The sequence below is a fragment of the Macrobrachium rosenbergii genome, chromosome 4, assembly GCF_040412425.1.
Source record: "Macrobrachium rosenbergii isolate ZJJX-2024 chromosome 4, ASM4041242v1, whole genome shotgun sequence".
NCBI classification, from domain to species: Eukaryota; Metazoa; Arthropoda; class Malacostraca; order Decapoda; family Palaemonidae; genus Macrobrachium; species Macrobrachium rosenbergii.
In genome coordinates, this window is record NC_089744.1 from 67,589,999 (window position 1) to 67,604,226 (window position 14,228).

A 14,228-nucleotide genomic window follows, 5' to 3' on the forward strand; every position below is an offset into this window, starting at 1 on the left:
TTTATAAGCAAGGGATTTTTTTGGGTGAAAAATATCTTTAACAAGAGGGGCTTAATGATAATGCACCAGCCCGACTATGCTTAAAAAATGCTAATTTAGTTATCTATTTCGTAATATCTTTAGTGATTCATGCAAAAAAGCCTTAATAGAATTACTAAAGTTAATGAGTTTAGGCTGTATTTCAACCTAACTCCCGAATTAAGGAGACATGATTGCTGATACTTTTTTTTCTAGGTCTCGTATGCACTGGTTTCTTTTTATCCCTGACAATGCACTGAACATCCTCAGACTTTTCTGCCGCTTTCTGATTATGCAGCGGCTTCATTCTAAAAAAAAATATAATTAGCAACATGCAGTGAAACATGGACCGATAGCCACTTAATTCATATGCAATGGAAACTCTGTGTTGCAAACTACTTTGCGCTATTAGTGGTTTAGTTTTCATGGGTAAAGGTTATTGGACAATATCCAAATTGTTTTATTTATCCATGGCCAGAAGAAAGCAAGAATAATCTACAGGTAGCAATGCTTGAATGCTTATGAGTCAAGAAAACAGGAGGGAAGGAATCCCAAAGTTTGCAAGAACGAGGAAAAGAAACAATCGCTGAACTGTGCAATCTGACGATAACAGATTTGCACCAAGTAAATGAAAGAAGAGGTGGCCTGAAGAGTGTTACGAGCTGGCCTGTTAGAGGAACTCCACATTGACCTGATTGGATCACTGCCTTTAAACAAGGGACAGAAGACTGACAAGAGCGGGTGAGAATGGGTCACAGACTCAAAAGATGTAGCACTACAAATGAGACGAGTAGTCACAACAGGGACGAATAACACCAACGTACAGAATCAACAACAGAACATTATGAACTTATGCCATCTAAACAAAACGCCTATAGCATTATGTTTAGAGGCTTATCTATCAGTCTGAACCATGCTATTTGACAAAAAAAGATTGGAGTAACCTGAGCATCCAAATTTTGAAAGAAGCAAAAAGTTCAATTATGTTATCATCGAAAATATTCGAAGACGTGGAAGGCTGCCAAAAAATAATCTGGAGGCACCGAATTTGACTAAGCTATAGGGTCATTCAGATAAGGTCGAAGGTCAGACCTAACGTATGTGGAAAGGGCAATTTGAGATTGAACGCAAGAGACAGCGGTGAGCCTAATACTGATTATTTCACAAAGACATTAACTGTAATTTGTTTACTTATGAAAGAATTACTCGGAACTATAATTAACAAAAAACAATTTAAATACCGTTGTTACTGTCAGAGACGAAGTTTGCACGCTGCAACAAGTATCTATTCAACTATTTCAATATTTATCTATTTATTTACTTACTAATAAACATAGCAGTTAAAACTATGAAGCACTTACCAATAATAAATGATATCTGAAGACAAATAACAATTATTATGAAATAAACACTAACATTACTGACTTTAACCTGCAATGTACTGTCGTCTTCCAACAATAACAAGTTCACTCAACTCTGATAACTGGAACCTGGAAGTTTTCCAATAACGGTTGCACTGGTTAATGCAACTGTATTATATCTGAGTAATGGAAAATTGATATACATGATAATTCTGCCGTTTAAACGAAATTATATATCTATATTTGCAAACTGCAGTGCAATCCTATTCGAGCCTTAAGGAATTTTCACTGCATTAGTGGTCCTAATGTGGCGAGGATTTAACTGAGGATGGAGTGGATGAAGACTGAAATTAGTGACACTGCAAAAAGAAACCTTGACATAAACCCATGAAGGCTCACGCATATACTGGCTCATTTTCATGCGTTCGTCATCTCTGATCTCGATATTTATTTACCCAAGAGTTTATTAAAATGGTTTTTGTCATTTCATGGGGAGAGGGGGCGAGGATAATCAGTTGCAAATTTTGGCCTTTTTCAACATGTAAAATGAACACACATCTGAACTACTGGATCTACATCGCCTTTTATGTGGCGACGGAATTCAGTTATCTAAGGTTTTGCCAGTGGGACCTAAGATTCGTTGTGATAGTTTTTCAAAGGTTACAGGTTAGTATCAGAAAAGTACAACATCCTTCGTCAAAGGGAAAACACAGATGCCTGGTGGGTAATCTTTTCCTGGTATAATCTGTACTCTTTTGATTTACCTGTTCCCAAGAGGGTCATGCCCCAGTTTCCAACAGTTCAGTTATTAAGGGATTAAAGTTAAATTTATGTCAGTGGTGACATTCGTATTACTTGTTCAACTCCCAAGGTCAGGGTCACCCTATGATATAGTCTTGTTTTGTATTTTCTCAAGTGTGACCTATGATATAGTCTTGTTTTGTATTTTCTCAGCAGTTGTTCTCTGTGGATACTAATGTTATTTTCCTTTCAAATTTCTAAGATTTCTTAGTGATGTAAACCTGGAATGGAAAATTACATCTAACTGTAAACAGCTTGTCATCTATACTTACGTTTTCCAGAGGCACTAAACCTTCTGCAATAAAATATCTCATGCACAGTGAGCTGCGGTAATGCATACAGAAAGCATGAACAACGGAAGAAGCACAAAGTTTCATAATGGCTGTAAGTATCCATGAGGATGGTGGTAAGTTCAGTAAAGGAACAGTATCACAATTTTTACTGTGAATATAACACACTGGGCTTATCATTATCACGGCGATGTACATCTTCATTATTTGAGTTCTGGGCTTAATCATTTTCACTTGAATATCATAAAAAAATACTTGTGGCTTTACCTTATCGACATTTTCAATACCAGTTTCATCTGAGAGTAAATTTAAGTTTTCAAAAAACTTTGCTTGTACTGATACTGTCACAGTTAAGTACACTAAGCGCAATAATCACTACCTGTAAAAAAAAGTATTAACAAAACTAAAGTAATAAGCCAAGTAATTTCCATCAATCAATAAGGTGCCGTAAATTTAATAACACGACATCCTTGCGAAATCCTTCTGTTATTGAAGAGCCAATGACAATATCAGGCATCGTGCATAAATAAAAGGTAATGACGTACAGACTGCCGTGTGCGAAAGTTTAATTAATTTTATAAAGAGCTGGAATACTAATATAAAATCGGAAGTATAAATTCACGTTGACGCCCGATGCTTTCAAATATTACTTTCAACTGACAAACGGACTAAGGTACTGGGTTGGGGACGGGGTCTGTTATTTTGTGACTATAAAAAGTCACCTTCTCGCATCTAATTTTTAAGAACGACGTCTTTATATCATATCTGAAGTGATTTAGTGGGAAAGTATATGAAAGCGCTTTTAACGAATGGAAATTGTTTGGTGGCAGAATTAATGAAGCGCTGTCCTGAACTGAATATAGTCTTCTTGGTGGGTGTTGGGGCGGGGGTGGGGGTGGGTTCCGGAATCAATGGTATTCAATTTTCGCACAGATCTTCCGTATATCATTATTTGTCATTTGCAGCGTAGAGGTATACGCATGCTATATGGACCTATACATAACCTTCGCTGGACTTAAAATAGTAAAATTTAAAGAAAATTAGTATTCCGAGATTCCAGTAGCAATATATTTACTCTGGAGCCTTAAGATATAAATACTGTTCAAGCAATTTTTAAAACTTCACATAAAAAAGGTTATAGCATTTTTCATATTAACCTCTTTTCATACTGTATCTGTCACCATCCCCTGATCCTAGTCTACTCTATCCAAGGCCAAAGACCGACTCTAAGTCCACAGGTCGGAGAGCAAGACGGGCTATGAGATCATCCTTAAGGTTCAGTGCCCTGAATTACCTTCGGATCGACAATATAGTTAAATGCTGGTTTTAGACTTCTACTACAGTCAATCAACACTTGATTAGCCATCAATATGCAGAAATTTATTCCAAATAAAATTATCCATGTAACCGAAGTTATGCAAATTAGTTTTATATTTGTGATTAGGTAATCACAGAGAACAATTAATTATAGTCTTTCTTCTAATGACCAAAGGGTTACTTGTAATGCAATACAGCAGGTATTACTAGTTAATTTGTGAAAGTACTTGGTTTCGTAAACTGGATAGGTAAGCCACTACTTAGATACCCATTACCTTTGGGCAAAAAGGATGGCAGTGGCACTTACAGGGATACATCCTAAACAACTGGCTGGCCAAGAGATCAGTTATACTTAAACTACGCAATTTTTCTAATAAGATAGACTATATCTCGATTTTAAATCACTTGCAAAGGTTCATTATTGTTACAATCAACTTTCATGTTATCGAAACAGAACTGAAGACTGATTTAAAAGTAACAATAACATAATTCCTATTATCTTCCCTCTGTATTTAATACTTGTTTCATTCCAGGTGCAGAGCTTACGGTCGACAACATCCATAACCAGAGAATCCAATATAATTTTGTTTCCTTTGTTAATTCTGTATAATTGTCTCTTTGTTCACACCAGTTTTATTCTTTGTTGATAAATCTCGGAAATAATTACATTTCTTTTTTAAATACCCGTCTTGAAAACAACTTTTTATTTTTAATTCCATGGTTTTGCTCTATAACTGTAGGACAGTGTGTGTGTGTGTGTGTGAGAGAGAGAGAGAGAGAGAGAGAGAGAGAGAGAGAGAGAGAGAGAGAGAGAGAGAGAGAGAGGAGAAGAAGAAGAAGAAGAGGTTAGGCCTCGTTCTTTCGCCTTTCCCCTGTGCTTTCTTTTTTATTACAGGTCTGGCTATAGATAAAGGTCTCAGGTTGTCAGTCCTATTGGCCTCGTCAAACGAGAGACAGAAGAACAGACCCATCCGCTCCCTCCCTAAACCCTTTTATTGCCACAATAAAATTTCTAGCAATTTGTGGTTACTTCTTTTCTTTCCGCATCACGACCATGCTGTTTGAAGTAATGATTCCCTAGATCCTTTGGATATCTGTCATAACCACCGTGTTTGTTCCTGTCATATGATATTTATTATGGATATAATATGCTTCCGTATGATTTGCCTGAAAACTGTTTCCATCTCCTTCCATAAATATATAAATATATATATATATATATATATATATATATATATATATATATATATATACATGTATATGTGTATATACACATATGTGTGTAATACACACACACACACACACACACACACACACACATATATATATATATATATATATATATATATATATATATATATATATATATATATATATATATATATATATATATATATATATATATATATCCCATACGCCTTTTTAGCTAGTAGCAGAGAGCCTTCCAGTTGTCAGCAAGTCTTAACCGAAGACGTTGCTAATCCTGCACCCTTTTTCTTGACCCTAATTGACACTGGTACCCTTTCTGGTTTTCACAGCTGTGTGATGGGATAACGCAGCTAGTTCCATGTCTTCTTTACTATGGTTGCAGCCCTCAACAGGCTTCCACCTACCAGGTATATAATTCACTCTTCAAGCCAACAGGGGCACAATGAGTTTTAAGGCACCACACTCAAATCAGTCCACCTTTGATGGTGAACTACTGCGTGAGCAATTCCTAGCATTATCTGCTACTGCTCTTATTTCTCGCGCTACTAAGAATCACTATACTACCTGAAGACGCAGTTTTCTTCCACTGAGTGTAAATTTGATATCTGATCTTATCTCGTGAAAAAAAAGATAAAAGGTTCTCAGTAACCCTAGTATGTCTCAGTTTCTTGTTTTCTTTCATCCTGATTAATCTCAATACTTGCTATCATGGTGGCCAGGCCTCTCGTTTTGTCCTTAATTTTCAGGCAACTTTTCTTTGTAATTTTTGCAATGCTAATCCCCTTCTTTACCAACCTCTAATCCAATGGTTTCCCAATAACCTATAATACTCAAGTCTATAACGTTCTTTTATCTGTAAAGTTTAAAAGACATTTGGCCAAAATCATAGGGTTTTATTGTCTGATCATTATTAAATCCAGCACTTATCCTTGTTAGAAACATGCATTTTTCAGCCCATCCCAAGAGATAGTGATTTCTTTAATGCTTTCAACTACTGTACCGCTGCTTAAATTTCAGTATTTAACCCCACGAATCTGCTATACTTTCGCCTCCAATGAACGGTGATCTGCTGAGCTACATAAATTAAGGATTTGTAAATAAGTGAAAATGTAAGATCCTAGCCTTTCCCGAACACCTACAAAAATAATGAGAGAGAGAGAGAGAGAGAGAGAGAGAGAGAGAGAGAGAGAGAGAGAGAGAGAGACTTTATGGGAATAGGCTCAACAAATTTACTGAGCGCTTCCTCCAATAAAAGGGTCCAAAACCCTTCAATAGGCATTCTTTTACACGCAACATTTACATCCCAAGCCTTTGGAACTTCCTAGGGCAAAAGTCTCCTAACACCACTGGTTGTCTAAACTGTATATTTTAATCAACATCTTTGCTGATAAACAAAACAGTAACCCATTACGGAAGCCTTCCAAGGTGAAGGAATCTATCTCTGTATCTATATGTATGTATGTATATATATGTATATTTTTATATATGTCTATACACACACACATTATATATATATATATATATATATATATATATATATATATATATATATATATATATATATATATATATATATATATACAACTTTACGTAATCTTTTGAAAATATATTCTTTTATTCTTGATTTTCAGTTTTCACTAGACTTATCTTCAACAAAAACAAATCCGTTCACTAAATCTGTTTTCCAAAAGACTGATTTTTCCATAAAATAGAAAGCTGTTTTATGAGAATATTTTAGCTCAGAAACTTCAGTTAATACTACTCTTATAGTTATAGATAGGATAAAAATATTTTCAGAACTCTTATAGTTGTAAATAGTAGGATAAAAATATTTTTCACAACTGGGGAAATTAAGTTTTACAAATAATAGTAGCTTTACGAGGCACTTTTCATGTATTGATGAATTAGGGTAAAGATATTACGATATCAGTCTACAAAATATGCAAAAAGGACATTCTCCTAATACATTTGCCTCATCGTGTGCAGCCAACTATCTTATGTAACCTACATATATATATATATATATATATATATATATATATATATATATATATATATATATATATATATATATATATATATATATATATATATCACTTGTATAAGTGACAAAATTTATTATATATATATATATATATATATACAGTATATATATATATATATATATATATATATATATATATATATATATATATATATATATATATATATATGCGTGGAGTATATTTAAATGAGCAAATATGCAGAACTGCAGTATTTCCAAGAGTATCATTATCATCACAAACAAATTGTAGAGAATATACATCTGTAACTTGACGCATTTTAAAAGAATCATACAAACGTTCACACAGCAACTGGTTTTCGAAGCCTAACAAGTACAAAAGCAAAAGCGAAGGTGGCTCCCAGTGGTATTCTTCAATTACACCGGTTTTATATGTTAAGTTCTATGTTGAAGTTTTGTTTGCCCCTCCACCTGCTCATTTCTGTGTCTCTCAGTAAATCCTCAGGTCCTTACTAATCATAAATTATACCTCAATAATAAGAAAGTACGTCGTGTTAGAATGATATGATCATGTACTCAATAAGACTTATGGTTTTCTTCAAGACTATAACAACCTTAATCCCATGTTTCCTTTTACAGAATAATAATATATCTTTATTAAAAATATAATTCTATTCGATTCTCGATAACAGTAGGAAGCTTCCGGTGGCTATGGGTATCCTCTTTGGGTTATGTTAGCAAGATTTATGCTAACTATTTCAAACCGGTAACAGATTTATAGCGTTTCTGTGTGTGTGTGTGTGTGTGTGTGTGTTTGTGAGTGTGTGTGTGCGTGGATGGCCGAGAATACCAACTGGGTAATAAAATCCTAACTTCCAAGCAAATGCGGTATCATAATTAGATTTAAAAATATTTTCAAAACATATAAAAGCAAGCTTGAATAAGGCCTCACAATACGGGAAATAGAAATGAGTAGATATTTCCTTGCTAAAAAAGTCCATGAATAATTTTATAAACTTGTCCTATTCGAAGAAATTGAAAATTCTCTTAATTTACATAAAAGTGAAGAAAAAAAGAAAAAGAAAATATTGTTTTATAATAAATTCACGCTCCTGAAAATGCATTCCCATCTTACTTTAATATACTTTTGCCCTTGAAGAAGAAAATGTAACTTTGGTTCCCTTCTTTTCATATTCATGCAGAATCACGGAAATTATGAAAGCTGTAAAATAAAACTTCATAAATGAAAAAAGTGGAAATACATAGAGCCAGAACAGTCTTTGATGACTAAGTTAATTTGAAATGCTGATTGACCTTTGAAATCTGGGTAATATCACTTTTTTTTTATTGTGAAATGCAATAACCTTCAACGTAAAAGAGGTAAGTCAATTTCCTGGTATTTTATGTTTCGTTTTTACTCGAGTTCGAAAATATATTCAAACTTACCACACTATATACAGAACTGTATACTTCACATAAAAAGCACAGTAAACCCACCAAATAATTTTCTGGAAGAAGGAATACGTCTCTAATGCTGCTATGCAGTTTCATTCAGGAAAATGTGTCAAACTTACTTAAAATCAACACTAAAATATCCATCTCTAAAGTATAAAATAAATGTGTGTAAGCTCATGTATAGCGTGTTTCTAAATTTGACTGACGCTTCTAATTACCATTTGCTCTTCCTCCTAAAAAATAAGAAAGAAAAACGAGGGGCAAAATAAACACTGGAAGAGCTCTCGTGCTTCATTAAGGAACGAAAGGAAAAAAAACTAAGGGTTAATTTATTAACCAGTGAAAAAAATAATTAATGGTTAATTATATCCCCTTTCTTCTTCGCCAAGTAGTTCCGCCTGTAATTATGTCATTAATTAACACTCACCTCCAAACGTCTCCTCCAAGACTTACCCACTGGTAAGTTAGAGGGTTCGACTGGCCTGGATTAAATGACAGCTCACAGATATAGCTGAAGCCAGGATAAATCTCATTTTAAAGAAATAATAAGAAAAATGACATTTCAATCTTGCAATATAAAGTATATTTTGAGAATACCAAGGTCAGCCAGCTGCCTCCCCCCGCCCCGGCCCTTCAGATCAACTCGGGGTCCCCATGAGATGTCAGACATCGCAAAGTATAAATTGAACTATACAGAGAAGTGAATCTGCAATTCTGGAAAATATGTAAAAGGGTATTTCATGAAAATTTAACTTCAGTGGCATATAACTGACGTCCCTCACGCATTTATCAATGATTATTGTTAACGCGGCAGTAGATCATATATTTCATATTTACAAACGAAAAGTCGGATAAGTAGGTCTCAGACTCATTATATATTTATCAATGTTTCTGAATGCCAGATTATGTATTAATATAAATTAGATGGAGGAGCAAGTTGATGAAAGGAATGGTGATAACAGGAACGGCTGGAAGTTTATTTGACCATTATTATGATGAGGCGAAAGTTCAAACAGCTGTTAGTTTAGGTTGGAGCGGAACAACTGAGAATGTGTCTGTAAGTATAATTAAAACAAACACGTTGGGTACAACAGAAGTGAGAAGAGGACATGAGAAAATGGATCAAATACTGGCCGAGGTTAAAGGCACCATGGGTAGATGAGATTTCAGAATACCACGGTGATGCCACAGGGTCAGCCGAGAATGTTTGTAAATATATTAGGAATGGAAGAGGGATAACAAAACAGAAAGTGGTGGGATAATGACAAGAAAGGTTCAGTGAAGAAAAAATGATTATTTGAGGTACAATTGCATGTCATCGTCATCAAAAGGTATGAGTACATATAAGGAAGGAAGGATTGGATGGTCAAGAAGAAAGTGACAGAGAAGAAGAAGAAGAAGAAGGCAAGCAAAGAAAATATGGAGGAAGAACTGCAAGGAGAATACGTTATTCTACAGAGAAATAAATGTGGAGTGAAAGGTTACTGAAATGAAGCTGAATGCATTCCTGGATTGATACAGTGGGTATCCTGAAGTCTGCTGAATGAAGATAACAGAAAAGTGCCAAAGCATAACAAAATAAAGGGTTAATGCAAATTTAATAATGATTATGGGAATGACCGATGAAGGCATAAAGAACGCAATCGAGAGACTGAAGAATGGAAAGGCACCAAGAGTTGGTTGAGATTACAAGTTGATGTAATGAAATCTTACAATTTTAGAAGACTGATCTAATATCTAGGCAATCCAACGTAAGATAATTGATACCGTGATTTAGGTACCCATACGTAGCTTATATGTTCTGTGATATCAGACAGTTAAAATAGAGGAGTATCAGAGAATACTTTACAGCTGCAAGGTTTTTGATTCATTCTTTATATGACTTTTTTATCACATCACCGTGATTCATATAGAATCAGTAAGCTACAAACGTCCTTTAATATCCAATTCGCTCTACCTCGGAAATAATATATTTTCATATATGTTACCGAAGGGGAATTTTTAGCTGATAATAAGTTCGTCGTCCATATATATATATATATATATATATATATATATATATATATATATATATATACATATATATATATACATATATATATATATATATATATATATATATATATATATATATATATATATATATATATATATATATATATATATATATATATATATATATAATATATTAACCGTCCAATATGAAACAAAGTCATTAACTAGGGTATTGAAGCCAAATACAAGCAATATTAGTGTATCGAGGCAGAGATGAAAATATCAAAAGAAACAGAAGTTTCATTGTCATACGAATGGGTGTTTCAAGTCATACGTTCGTCTGTCGTTTTTGCGGCAGCCATGCAATAACGAAGCACCTGCACCCCAAGAATACTGTGATCTCAGAGTTGTACTTCGTTTGCAAATTGGCTCGCAATCAGGTCCAGGAATAGATTCCAGGATGCTGGAAGCGGAGCCGAATTGCAATTCCAGCTAATGGTAACTTCCGCCATCATGAAGATGATGACGGTTTATGGCCTTATCGGTTCTTGTAATCTACAAATGCGAATGATGAAGTAGCGAGGCGCGGATGCTGGGGAAGCGGATGACTTTTATCTCATGATTTTTCCTTTTTGAAGAGGTTTGGTTTAGTATCCAGTAAATATATGTAGTTTTTAAATGCAATATCATTTATTGATGGATATATCAGCTTAAATTTATAAAGAGCCTAGAAATGGAATAAGTTTCTTACGTTCGTCGTTTCAATTTGATATGAACACGAAAACTGGATCATTCGTGTTTATCTGATGAGCTTGTTAATACATTGGTCTCATTCAACGGTTAATCCCCCTTTTCATTATCGTTTTTGCAGCAGCTTTCGTCGTGTTTTATTTCGCAAATAATTTTGCTGCTAATCTGTGTAATTTCAAAAGCTAATTGTTAATTCAATTACGTTTATCAAGTTGACTTGATAAATGATCATGATACCTTATAAAAAAGTTCTTTGGTGTTTGTTTTTTTTAAAACTTTCTAATTCAAGTAACGTTTGTTCATTTAGGTTTTGAAATTTCAAAATCCTTTCAACATAAGGGAAAAAACTAAACTTCAATGAATTTTTACTTGACAAACTACTTGATTCATAAAACTTGTCATTGGCCTAGGAATTCAGAGCTTTGGAACCAGGAAATAAATTTTTATCGCTATGCGAGACTAATTGTTCTGATATAAACAAACACACTGGCACACACGCACATACTCCCTTCACCTTGTTCCCAAATCTAAATTCTTATCACCTGCAGCCTCTTGTCCTCCTAACTCAACTCTCCATTCACCTGTACCTTTTTGTCACCCTCTTTCACACTCCATTCACCTAAATCACCTTGCCTTCCCTATCCAAACTCCTATCTTCCTTACCTTCTTGTCTTCCCCCATCAAATCTCCCTAAACTTTTTGTACATTGCACTTTATAAATTCATCTACACTGTTTTTCCTGTTTACTGGTCTGACTTATTTTTCTCCTTAATTTGCATTCATCTTACTGTCATCCCCATTTAATATCATTTGTACTTTCTCTAACCCTTCTCGTCCTCCCCATCCATACTCTCCTTTTTTTACCTTTTCTAGACTACTGTTCTCATCCAAACCTTCATTATATCTATTGCCCTCCTTCTTTTGTCCTAAGCTCCTTCTTATCATTCCCTTCTTGTTCAAAACTCATAACCTTTTTCCCTTCTTTTATCTTTAACCTTGTTCTTCTAAACTCATTTAATCTTTCTTCACACCTGAATCTTCTTTTATCACATTCAAACTCCCTTTACCTCCATCACCTTGTTCTTCCCATTTAATCTTTCTTCACCTGTATCTTTTATACTTCCCAACTCACTTCATTCGCACTTTTCTTGTCCTCCCATACAAACGTTTTTCACCTGCACTTTTTGTCTTCATTCAGTCTCTCTTCTTTCATATTACCTTCCATCTTCAATCATAGTCCCTTCATCGGCAGCTTTCTGTATTCCTCATGCAAACTTAATTTTCTCAGCATCTACCTGTCCTCATCAATCAAACTCCTCTCACTTGAACGCTACTGCCCTGTTCATTCATACTAGCTCCACTGCTCCTTTTATTCCTCCACATATCAAACTACCTTCATGCGCAACCTTTTGTCCTCTCCTTCCAAATTCCTCACACCTGTATCTTCTCCCTTCATCTGTATCCTCTTGAATTCCCCATCCAAAACTCGCTTCACCTGTGTTCCATAAGGATGATCCTATCTCAAAGCTTAACTCCAAATGAAGGTCTTCACCAAAATCCTATCATTGGAACTCGGATGAGAAACAGGATTTAAGGTTTTAACAAACGGATCAAGAATTTAATAACGCATATTTACGCGATCCTGAACGTAAAGTAGGTCATCTTATTCATGTTATCTGGGTGAGTAGGTGAGTGGAATGAAGTCTGTATATTTGGAATTTTATAAACGCCACTTCAATATAGTTTTAAAGTGAATGTTATGTCTGCATATTAACGTGCGTTGGAAATTGCAAAAAACAAAATAAAATTGTGCCTAATGAATTATTTTGTTCATATCCAGTGAATGAGAATCTGAATCATCGTGCAGATTTTACAAGGAACGTAAGATGAACCTTGTATATCCTCTAAAATTCGTTATGATTTTGAAAAAGACAAATAGAAAACGAGGAAAAACGATCATTGTGTATATATATATATATATATATATATATATATATATATATATATATATATGTATATATATATATATATATATATATATATATATATATATATATATATATATATATATATATACACATATACAATAAATACATGAGAGAGAGAGAGAGAGAGATGTAGCATCTGTATTAAAACAAAATAAGACAAGACCGTCAAGAATGGATTCTAAGTAATAATAATATATGCCGAGACGAAAGCTGGGAAATGTAAATTTGAATGACAGGATTTTATATAACCATGGTTGAAATCTACATATAAACTGCAGATAATGAGACTGCTAAGCAGGCTGAAATCTAAGCAAAAATGGCAGATTTAAATTACCACAGTAGGCGCTGACCTATGAATGAACGTACGTACGAATATATGCATGAACAACATTTAGAGATAAAAAAATACCAAAAGCATGTGAAGTAATGGATACACGCTATCAGTGTGAAGAATTTTTAGACATTTTCTGGATCTCGATAACGTAATGACTGATAATCACTTATTAACATCGGTTAAAGTGAAGATGAAAACAACCGTAAGATAAGGAATGTTAAAAGATTAAATGTAGCTATAATTTAAAAAGACCATCAGCTACCTAAAGTGCAAACGTACTTTGGTTATGTTTTACAAAAAGAGAATTTTCAAGACAACTTACCACTGGGAATTTTAGAAAAGCAATACGGTGCATGAACTTAATCTTAAAAACCACTTGTCCCATAAAATAATTCTTTTGTTTACTTGTCTCCAGGCAGTTTTATGGGAATATAAAAGCTTTAGTTGCTAGGCACTCTGTGAGCATCAGAAGGAAATATCTGGATGGCAGATTTAATTAAATATTCTTGTCATTTCTGGCGCGCAAAAATTGCCAGCCTTCCCATTAATATTCAGCGACCAATAAAATGTTACGCCAGTTCATGTGAAATTAACATTTTGTTTCAGCACGCATGACGAGGTATTTTATAAATTAGCTGGTTTATTTCCCTGCAAAGTGTCTCGTGAAAAAGAATTAAATGAAGAAAAAAAGGTTAGTAGAGCGTGCCG